At 32.3% G+C, this 12745-nt stretch overlaps 1 long non-coding RNA gene across 1 annotated transcript in view; it reads left to right on the forward strand.

Moving 5' to 3' along the window:
- The window catches only part of LOC143240589 (uncharacterized), a 49393-nt gene that overhangs the window by 6689 nt on the left and 29959 nt on the right, over nucleotides 1-12745 (forward strand). The window lies entirely within an intron of this gene.

A 12745-nucleotide genomic window follows, 5' to 3' on the forward strand; every position in this document is an offset into this window, starting at 1 on the left:
CACGTTATTCAACACTAGTGAGAAGTGTTGTTATACACGACTGTATTCTAAACTCTTAAAATAATACTCACGTTTCTCAACACTAGTAATTAGTGTTGTTCTACGCTACTGAATTCTAAACATTTCAAACAATAATGACGATAATCAAAACTACTGCATTCTAAACTCGTCAAACAATTCTTACGCTAGTCAACACTAGTGTCAACTTAAAGATTCTTTTCTAAAAGTCCAAAGGTCGGTGAGAAACTGCTATTGTATGTGTAACTATAATAATTCAGTTTGACGTCACACGTAATTGAAAATGTCATATCCTAAGTAGGTTTCCAACACCTTGTTCTAATTATAAACGCTTTTTATGTTATACAGTCTGATGGGAATGTTTTGGGTTTACAATTTGTTCATGAATTAAAACTGCGTGAGAATTCCAGATTATTACGTAATCACCTGCTCCCAATGGAAAATAGATATGAAAATTAACAAATCATGAACCCAGCTCACAAGAATGCTTTCACTTGTTCTGTCTGGTACACGAACCACTGAACTATTTGTAAACGTCTGATCTAAAAACTGTTTAGGTTAGTTTTATAAAAAAATACAAATCTGATTATGAAAACACGTTTAGGATACTTGCATTCAACTTTACGTGAATAATCCTATACTATCTAAAAACAACACTATATCCTTTTTTCTGTTACAACTAGACTTTTGTCCTATCAACGAACTTTCGATCTTACAAAGAAAATAATTAATATATGTACATTGGTGGTGTTCCATCAATATTGGTTTCTGTTGACATATTTTGGATGTAACCTTTTAGTGTTAAGTGACAACCATGTATGACTACATTACAATCCCAGCGGCAGAATCTATGCTATCTGTGGGCGGAAAGTAACGGAAGGCAATATTGTATACTCACTGTTATAAATTACTGCATATAAACAATTATTTGTAATACCCGTTATTTGTTGTTGTTTTTTGGAATTTCGCACAAAGCTACTCAAGGACTATCTGTGCTAGCCTTCCCTAATTTAGCAGTGTAAGACTAGAGGGAAGGCAGCTAGTCATCACCACCCACCGCCAACTCTTGGGCTACTCTTTAACCAACGAATAGTGGGATTGACCAAAACATTATAACGCCCCTACGGCTGGGAGGGCGAGCATGTTTGGCGCGACTCGGGCGCGAACCCGCGACCCTCAGATTACGAAGCGCACGCCTTTACGCGCTAAGCCATGCCGGGCCTAATTCAAGTGATACCGAATATATTTAGAAGCATATATATTTTCCTAAATTGATAGTAAAAAGCAATTAATATTTTTGTGGATCTCTCGTATAAATAATTTCTTATCTATTCTAAGTGTGATAAGCAAAATGTATATACAACAATTTGTTTTATTCTTTGAAGTAATGATAAATATTTAAACCAAAATTATCGGGCGAGTGTCACTTCAACGTCAGAAAAATCATGAAAGTATAGAACAGTCTAAAGTAATCTATATCACTGTTTGAGACCTGCAACAGACTATCTTTATGTCAAATTGCATGTAAATCGGTCGAAATTAAAGTTATTATCAAATACAAAATATGAGAAAAATTAAAAACCTTACAGTTATGCTTTTTGTGGGATTATGAAACAAAGTACAGGTTCATTTTTTCTGTTTGTCAATTAATGGTACCTGTCGAAAAGTATATTTCTATCAAAGCCCATATAAATTGGTAAAAAAGACCCAGAATAGGCAAATCTAGCTTTTTGTGTCTTTCTATCAATTATATGCAATAAAATTTCTATTCGTGCTAATATTCATCTTGATTGCTGTACATATGACCTCACAGGAGCTGAAATTACACATTTGTTGTTGTTTTTTTTTACTTTTGACCCAATAATATCCTTAGAATGGCCCAAATCAAATGAAGGAAAAGGTGCTTGGGAATATTGAACCTACCAAGTTTCAGGTTAATTCGCCGAGAAATGAAGGAATGAGGGTCGACTGAAAAGTGTTATGAGAAAGAAAGAAAAAAGTTCATCTCCAACAACAACATATAATAGTTTATCTCATAATGACGAGAAACTCACTTAAAGTAAAAATGTATTAAAGTGACGGCTGGTATAGATATTATGTGGTCGAAACGTTGTTTTTGTATTTTATTTTAATAATAAGGTTTTTAATGCCCATATCAGTCATCCCTACAATTCATTAGTAGTTTATCTGGTCTTCCTGCTATTAACAACGAGAACTAAGTAATAACAGTTATTATGTTGTGTACACCTTATACAAAATGATGTAGAATTATTACATTGTTATGTTTTACGACAAACCAAGAATTGAAAAACGTTAACTTTCGAAGGTCTGAAGTTGAAATTGAAGGAGCGACGTGACGACAACCTAATACACAAATTTGTTTGTTTGTTTTGGAATTTCGCACAAAGCTACTCCAGAGCTATCTGTGCTAGCCGTCCCTAATTTAGCAGTGTAAGACTAGAGGGAAGGCAGCTAGTCATCACCACCCACCGCCAACTCTTGGGCTACTCTTTTACTAACGAATAGTGGGATTGACCGTTACTTTATACACCCCCACGGCTGCGAGCATGTTAAGCGCGACGCGGGCGCGAACCCGCGACCCTCGGATTACGAGTCGCACGCCTTACTAATACACAAATACTTTTCTAATTGTACTAGATCTCAGTGGTCAGTAAAAATAGGTTAAGGTCAAGTGTGAACAGTCTCGGCTGGTTCATTACTTACAATAACGTTAGAAAGCACGTATTGGCTCGAGTAGCAGGGAATAAACGATCTTGAAGGGTTTTAACTGTAAATTTGGTTGTTTGGACTCCATGCAATTAACAAATAAAAAAATGAGATTCTGGCAAAGACACGATAATGCAGTAAAAAATAAATAATACTGTGTTTCCTGCTAAAGATCTCGATTAACAGAAGAATTCTTCCCTGAATGAACACTGACCATGTAAATATATATAATATCATTAATAAAGATAGCGCAACCTTGAATTAACATTCTTAACTTTATTGGCACAATTTGGAAGAAGTAATTTTAACAGGTAAGTTAGGACTAAAAATAAATGTGCTTTAAAAGTAAGAACAACAACAAGTGAAGATAAAACATGCTGAATAAGGTTATAAGATATTTCTTTATGAATTTATAAGAAACAATGTAAAGACAATTATAGTTTTTAATTTAACTTCAGCTGTTATAACTTTGCGTTATTATCAAGACTGAAGGCGTTTTTCTAATAGTATGATGGAATAACGTACCACGTGTAAAGTTATGATCGAATATTTTTAAGTAGTAACGCTTCATGTATAACACAACACAATTTATGATTGTACTGTATAATCTTTAGATACTCAAGGTTCGTATGTAGTAGTTTCCACAAACTTCCAAATATCATGACTGAAATTTACTCAAAAACAGTTTCACAATCACGATTTTCACAAACTGGGAGTTTGTAATTGTACGGTCGTATTCAGTATAATAAATTTACTAATACTTATATTTCATTCAAAAAATTCCGAAAATTTATGATGTTTGGAATGCAGTTCTTGTATTATGAATAGACAAATGTCAGTAATATCTTGTAATATCTATAGACCAGATACAGGTATGTTATTATAAACGGACAAATGTCAGTAATAGCATGTAATATCTATAGACCAGATACATATCTGTTATTCTGAATTGAGAACTGTCAGTAACATCATATAATATCTATAGTATATATTATGTATACATAATAAGATTAAAGGATTGCGGACAGTTAAAATGGGTTATGATGAAAATGCTGTCGAAGTTGAGCAACGTTTCAAAAAGATTATATTACCACCTGGTACAAGCTATTTACATAAACTATTTAATATAAAGTAAATTAATGAAGGAAGAGATCATATGACCGCAGGTTGCTTGACACTTTAGTAACGGTATTTTAACGCCCTGACGTGTTGGTTGAAGTAGGATTGATTTGTTTCATTAAAATAACATATTTTATTTTCCGTTTGTTGATTTTGGTTCTTTGTATAAAATTATAGTGTTTTATTTAGATATCATGTGAGTTTCTTTGGGCTGTAATGATCGTAAATACAGGAAGTTTCTTTTTATTTTCTGTGGTAAATCTGGTTTACAATTCACTACCGGTTTCTCCGATATAAAATTTCGAACAATTGTCGGTATTGTGTGATCCTGTAGAGATTTTATCTAGCAATAATTCATTGCAGAGCCAACCTGTGTGGTAGCAAGAAAATAAGAAATAGTTGTAATGGTTAATAAATCGAAACCTATTATTTGTCTATGTACAGAAAACTCCATGCACACAACCTATCTGTTTGTCCATAGTATCTGTCTGTATGATCTGTTTGGAGTGTCTAGAAAGTTCACCTGCGCGTACATAATGTTTCTCTAACCAATAAATAAGACCGGTATAAACGCAACATGGTCCCACATTTTCGTCGTAAGGTTATCCCAACTATTAACACAATTGCCATCTCTTGGCAGGGATACAAGATATTTGTCTATATTAAAAGCGTAAGTTCTCAATAGGTTTATAAAAACCTAACTACGAAATTTACCTGTTAGCGTGATCTGCAGCAAAAGTATCTTCCACATACAGCACTGTGGTAAGAGTCCACATATTCGTCACTGAAACACTTTGACCTACACCAACCTCTGTTGCCAGCACAGGAATGGTTATCAGAAGCTTTTCATAAGCTAAGAATTCACTAGCGAGAAAAAAGTGTAAATCCCAGTTCTACTTTAATATGTTTATTACTTGCTGTCCTTTCTTTAGATAAGCATCAAAACAAAAACATACAATAAGCTGATTTCTGTAAAACTAGTAATTTTGATTACAGAACAACTTAGAAAGGATACAGGCTCGTCTTATATTTGCAGCAATAACGGCAGCGACCAAACCAGCCCAAACAGAAGGCCCAACAGTCGCTCCAATGTAAATTGCTGGAATGAGAGAATTTCGTTTCTAGCAAAAGGAAAAACAACTTTATGAAAAGAAAGAGAAATCGACTCTAAGACCATTAATAAAATTACAATAATTATCATATATATAATAAAGAGAATATTCACAAAAATATAAAACACGAGTGGAAACAAAGAGAAGTGTCTTAACAACAGTGATAATCAACGTACTGTTAACCTGATAAACACCAGTCGTATCTTGTGTTATTTGTTAACGTACTATATATGTAAAAACGGCTTGTTTGGTTTGAGAAAATGTTTTACGTACAGGAGTGAACAGGGTTTTGCCTTTCTTCGGTCATTGTCAGGTTCACAAAGAAAGAGAGAGGTAACTGACCGGAAGCTGACCACATGTTTGAAAGGGGTTGTGTAACTGAGTGTCGGAATGTAGAGGGCGAGCTTAGATGTTTGAGTATATAATTTTATTTATTTTATTATTATTATTTATTATATTATTTTCGATATAGATATAAAGGTGTTCCTTTGTATTGGTTTATTTTGGGCTGAAGTGAGGCTTCTTTAAGGCTTTATGTTTGTTTCGTTATTTAGTATTTGAGTGTTTTTTATGGTTATGTTTGGTTCATTTGACTTGCAGTGTTCGAAAACGTGTGAAAGTGACTTTTTATGCTCTTTAAATCTGGTTTCCAGACAAAGTTAAAGGGTAAGTCAGACTTACCCGTTGTTATACCACTCAAAGAGCTGTGAACAACAACCATATGATTGATCTGTGTACTCTTGGTACAATTAATCAGATTAAACCTTTCTTACACCACTCTTGGAACTGTAAACAACAACCACATGATTTATGTGTATACTCCTGTTACAGCTAATCAGATTTAATCTTTCTTGATCCACTATAGGAATTGTAAACAACAACCACATGATTTATGTGTGTAATCCTGTTACAGCTAATCAGATTTAACCTTTCTTACACCACTCTAGGAACTGTAAACAACCACATGATTCATGTGTATACTCCCGTTACAGCTAATCAAATTTAATCTTTCTTAAAGCACTCTAAGAACTGTAAGCAACAACCACATGATTTATTTGTGTACTCTTGTTACAGCTCAGATTTAGCCTTTCTTAAACCACTCCAAGACCTGTAAGCAACAACCACATGATTTATGTATGTACTCTTGTTACAGCTAATCAGCTTTAACCTTTCTTACCCCAATCTAGGAACTGTAAACAACAACCACAATTTGTTTTTGTGGTATATTTTTCTTTATTTTAGGCAGCTCCTTTAAAAACAATTGTTACTGAAAACCACTCGTAGTCTTGTCTGAGTCGTAATATTACATTGCTTTCAGTTAACATGGCTTCATATAGTTTTCAAACTCTAGTTTTTATCTCTTATCATGAGTTAAATTGTTAAAGAATTTTGGAAGTCTTAATCTAAATTTACTGTTAAATATATAGAGCCACAGTTATCCTTTCTAGATCATTTTTTACCTAATTCAAGGATAAAAATCATATTGACAAATAAACACTTCTGAAAGCATAAAGGATATTAAACATGTATTAGAATTAGGTAATGAACTGACTGAAGTCTTGTGAAAAAACAAGTTTCTAAATAAACTCTCAAGGGGTCATTCATGTTTAATATCTTTTAGAATTATCAAATGTTGTCCAAAAATGTGGGTAGGTATTTCAATAAAAATATCATGTAACCTACATCACACAGGGCATCTACTTCACACTCTCTTATTTTTCAACTTATTCATATTGACATTACTGAAATTATGAAAACGTTTTAACTAGATAATCATTTCTATAAACTTATGAGCAGCTGATACAGCTTTATGCAGATATTCAAATTTATCTCCTTTCACAGAACATATGTGGTCAGCATTTCTTCTACAGCTAGGCATTAAACGTAGAACTCACCATATTCTACAAAGGAAATTAAACAAATGCTCAAAATAAGAAACACATATTATCATCATATCCATGTTAACATGAAACACATCATGCAAAACTGCAACACAAATACAAGTATGAACAGAAACAAACACATCAGTATTTGGTAACTTGGTTCATAACAACTTAACACTCCTACGAAAAGTGGGGCCTAATAGGCCCCAGAGCAACTTGAAAGGTTATTAATATTAGGCTAAGGGATCTTTAGCTTACTCTGGTTCTGAGATTCACAACTTTTACTTTAATTTCAATTCAGTTATCAGGTAGTGGTCAAAATCTTTTTTAAATGCCAATAGATTTGTTTTCACACAGGGTTTATGTCAGAACGTCAAAAAACCAAAGGAAGATATTACAAATTATCTTTTTTCTTTCAGGTACTGGTAATTGCAGATTTATGTCATCTGACATAGTCTTACAGTAGACATTAAAAGTAAACTCCACAAATTTTTGGTGAAAGTAGTGATCCTGGGTGTAAACTCCACAAGACTTTGGTGGAAGTAATTATTCTGGATGTAAACTCTCCAAATCCTTAGTGGAAGTAGTTATTCTTATCTCCTATGCACAGTATATCCTAGGATGTAAATAGCAGATAATTATATGTAGGTTTATTGTTAATGTTTCAGGCTCTTTTCAGATATTAATGCAGCAGGATACTGTATATTGTGGACAGCTTTAAAATTCTGGAGCAGAGAAATTAAATAAAAGCATGCTACCATTGTAATGAATAAAAAATGATGAGCTGGAAAATTACACAAAGACATTTACATATTAACATCATGTCATATTTTAAAGTAATTTAATGTGTTGTATTAAATTGCTGTGACCAGCTGTCTCTATAAGACCTTGGAGAGGATGGTTAATACTCATCTTGTTTGGTTCCTTTCTCAAAGAACAACATCTTGTATCAATATTCATTGACATTGAGAAAGCTTATGTTACAATATGGAGGTATGGCATTTTGTGAGATATCCAGATACATCGGTTATGTGGCCATTTGTACATCTATTACTTATTTAGGTGAACCTTGTATGTATATGCTTTACTTATTGACTTGACTATTGTTTGTATATGTTGTAGATTTATTAATTACTGATGTGTGTGCAAAATAGGTTTATTTCAAGTATGTATAACAATGTACATTTAGTTCTATAGTGTATAACATGTAGTGTATGAAAAGGTAAGTATACTTCATTAACATATCTTTGTTGTTTCTAATAAACCATTAGGTGTTTTCTGTATCTAAATTTTAAGTGAAATGTTATAATCTCCATCATTTGTTTCACTTTTTAACCATTATTTTTCTTTGTCTTTCCATTCATAAAGCTAAACATTAACATAAGTCTTTCATAACTGCATAATTAATTATTGACAACCTATGAGAAGACATGTTTCTTGTTCTCAACCTTGTTTTAAATAATCAAAAGTTTGATTATTTGTGTGTAAGATTCCTATAACAATTGTTTCATTTTATCAACTAAAATAAAAGAGTAAATGAACATTTCTTAATACAAATATGTATGAACCAGTTCTTTGATAATCATGTGCTGTGATTCTCTGTTGAAAATTATAACCAAACCTGTTCTGGACAGATTGGATGTGATCAAAGTGCCAGTCTTGGAAACATTTGTCGCCAGAGAGGAATGGAAGTGTTTTAGCAGACTTGCTTCACCTTCCTCTGAGAAGTTAAGAAGCAGATGCATGCATATGTATTGCTGTAATTCACCATCTAGCAAGTAAGGTGAAGGTACTTCTTCAGTGAATAACACCAAGATTCTTTACCTGTATCACACTCAGTAATGTAGAGAAGGGGTCACTGAAAAGTTTTCCAGGAGACCAAAAGTACACCAACATCTTCTATAAGTATCACATCTAGTCTCACACTTACACTACAGTCTTGGTGTCATGCACTTGATACTGATGTGCACTCTTCACGTAACTCAATGAGATGTTTATTCCTACTCCATTTCTCAACATTCATCTGCCACTGGGTGACATGTTTTTATATGGTTTCATTAAAAACATTTTTCTTCACAAATTAATACAAGAATAAAACCAAGCAAAAAGAGCAAACTTCTGATAAAAACAACACATGAATTGGAACCATAACAAATTACTTTCTTTGTTCATGTTCAGCACTAATTTATAGTCTTATAATCAGCAGTATCAGAATATGTTGTATGGTTTTATAGCTCTAACATTACACTTGTTTATACAGTTTTCCAGTTAATGCTATCAGAACATCTTGTATACTTTTATGGTTCTAACATTACACTTTATATGGTTTTCCAGTTAACACTATCAGAATATGTTGTATAGTTTTATAGTTCAAACGTTACACCTCTTTATATGGTTTTCCAGTTAGCACTGTTACTATGTTGTATAGTTTTATAGTTCTAACATTACACTTGTTTATGTTGTCTTCCAGTCAACACTATGAGAATTTGTTGTATAGATTTATTGAGTATATAGTCTTGTAGTAAATTGTACTTTACGCTAACATGACCATTATTTATTTAATTTTCCAGTTAGTACCATTAGATTATGTGATAAAGTATACATTGTTCTAATCTTACACTTGTTTACACATATTAAAGAGTTGTTTGTTCACTTCATTTGGTTCATTAAACCATAATGTTTATAAAATGAAATTATTGTGATGGTCTTTGAATACCATGGATAATTATGTGTGTATATATATTTCACAGAAAATTGTTTGTAGTAATTAATGTCAGTTTGGTTTGACGTAATTCATTTTTAGGAATCTCAACTCAGAGGTAGACTAGAAACATTATTACTATTTAGTTTTATTGAAAGAAACAATAAACTGTTTCAAATTAAAGTAACTATTTCTTCACACTTCTCCAACCAATCAACAGATTTTACAAATATTGGAAAGTTCTAAATTCTAATAATCTGTTAATTTGTTTGATTTCTGTCAACTGGTAAGTTTATTTTATGATCATTATAATTTTTTCTCTGTTGTAGAATCGACGTTTACTTACAATACAAGAATTAGTGAGGCTTCTTCGTCCAGGTAGTCAAGCATTAGTATATGTGTGGGCTAAGGAGCAGGACAAAATTGTTGGTCCCTCAAATTATTTGAAATCATCCAAAGAAGCAAAATTAAACAATTTGTGTGGCTCGGCTGAAATCATTATCTAACCAATCCTGTGCAAGTCAGTTATACTTGAAACCTCAGACTGTAAACTTCCCATTCATACAAAGAGAACTTGTTTCAAACAACAAGACATGTTAGTTCCATGGTGTAGAAAACTACCTACTGCTTGTGATATACAAACTACTAGTGCTGATAAAACATTTCACAGATTCTACCATGTCATTAAGGAGAAATTGAGTCATTGATTGAAAGAATTCAGAATGTTTCCACACAAAATTGTTACAAAAAGGGAAACTGGTGTATCATTTTAGAAAGAAAATATTAAAATACAAGATTTAGGTAAAAATTTAAATTTTTTTTATAATAGCGAAATAGGATGTAACAATACAACAAATGGTTTTTATCACGGCAAAATGGGATGTAACAATACAACAAATGGTTTTTATCACGGTGAAATGGGATGTAACAATACAATAGATGGTTTTTATCATAGTGAAATAGGACCTATAAATATGACAGATGGTTTTTTTATAGTGAAATAGGATGTAGCAATACAACAGACAGTGTTGATCACGATGAAATAGGAAGAAACAATATAACAGATGGTGTTTATAATGGTGAAATAGGAAGAAACAATACAACAAATGTTTTTTATCGTAATGAAATAGGATGTAATTGTACAACAGATGGTTTTTATCAGAGTGAAATAGGACATAATACAACAGATGGTTTTTAACATGGTGAAGTGTGACGAAACAATGCAACATGGTTTTTATCACAGTGAAATAGGATGTAATGAAACAACATGGATTTCATCATAATCAAATAGGATGTAACAATACAGCATGGTTTTCCTTATAATCAAATAAGATGTAACAATACAGCATGGTTTTTATCACAGTGAAATAGGGTGTAACAATACAACAGATGGTTTTATCAAAATCAAATAGGATGTAACAATGTAACTGATGGATGTTATCGTAGTGAGATAGGTTGTAACATACAACATGGTTTTTATCACAGTGAAATAGGATGTAACAATACAACAGATGGTTTTTATCATCGTGAAATAAGGTGTAAGAATTAGTGAATAGAACATGAACATTCTGTCAAACTGGTTACTGTTAAAATGTTTTATGATACAAGAATCCTCGGTTTCTCTGTATTTGGGACATCATCACCATTTGAGTGGTCATTCTATCATCAATTTTAGGCTGTTATTGATGGCTACTATCCATTCGACCAGTGGAAAATGTTGCAACACTAATATAATGCAACACCCCTGCTAGAAAAGTTAGTAGAATCTTATAACTTCAGTTTGTGTTGGAACTGTTAAACTGTATCATTGAAATGAAGTGTTAAGCCATTATGTATCACATCACCACATTTAATGGCCAGTAGTAAGTTGCACCTGGTAATGTGGTTTTATGTTGTGGTTATATTAATTTAGTTTTTATTCAGGTTACGATCATCTTGGCTTTTACACATCCTATCAACAAGTTATTACTGTAAATCCTAACATGGTTATAAAAATGAAAACTTGGATGATATAACTTAAAATGCCCATTCTGCATACTTAACACACCAAAATCCACAGTTTCATTTCCCTATGGTGGACACAACAGTTACCACAATGTAGCTTTGTTCTTTAAAAAAAATAAACTAATATAATTCCCAAGTTATTCTGGAATCTTAAATTCAATAAGATACATTGTAAACACAGATTCAAAGCCAGGCCAATAAAAAGCCATTTTAATTTATTCACTATAATAACTAATGTATACTAAGGAACATCTGAAGAAATATTGTAGGTTCATGAAATAAAGGACAACATAAAAAGTTAAAATTTCATTAGGCTATACTAAATTATTGTTTGATAATGTTCAGCACAGAAACCATCAGTTTTACACAGAACAAATTCATATAAATCTTTTTTTTTTAATAATTTAGTGTATTTGGATCGTAACCCACGTACTGAATTCAGTCTACAAGCAGCACATGTAGATTTTCTAAAACTTGAATATCAGTATACTAAATAAAAATTACAAGAATATACAGGTTATTTATCATATGTTGATATTTTAGTAACTTTACATCACTAAACATATCGGATGTTCTTGACATATAATCTGTTATCTGTTGGATTATTTCATAAAAAGTAATGTAAAGTCCAGTCCAATAACTAATTAATTTTGTTAGTAAACTTCTGTACGAGTTTCATTTACTAGTAAGCCTAATTTCACCAGTAACGTTTCAACAGAAATTCCTAAACTACCTTAGCCTAAATTAGTTACAAAAGTTAGATTTTCTTAATGTTCAATGGATAACAAAATATTCATACAATAACTGATTAACTCGATCACTGACGTACAGTCACGTTAATTTTGTCTAACTGGCACCGAACTGATTAATTCATTAGTAACATTTTATTGCCCGATGTAACGTTATACTGGTTTGGTTTATTTTAAATTTCGCGCAAAGCTAAAGGAGAACTGTTTGTACTAGCCGTCCCTAATTTAGTCTAACTGTGTAAGACTAGAGAAAAGGCAGCTAGTCATCACCACCCACCGCTAACTCTTGGGCTACTATTTTATCAAAGAATATTGGGATTGACCTTCACATTATAATGCCCCAACGACTCTAAGGGCGAGCATGTTTGTTGTGACGGGGATTACAACCCGTGACCCTCAAATTATTAAGAAATGCATTTCTCTTAGGAATAC

Source organism: Tachypleus tridentatus, chromosome 13 (genome assembly GCF_004210375.1).
Source record: "Tachypleus tridentatus isolate NWPU-2018 chromosome 13, ASM421037v1, whole genome shotgun sequence".
NCBI classification, from domain to species: Eukaryota; Metazoa; Arthropoda; class Merostomata; order Xiphosura; family Limulidae; genus Tachypleus; species Tachypleus tridentatus.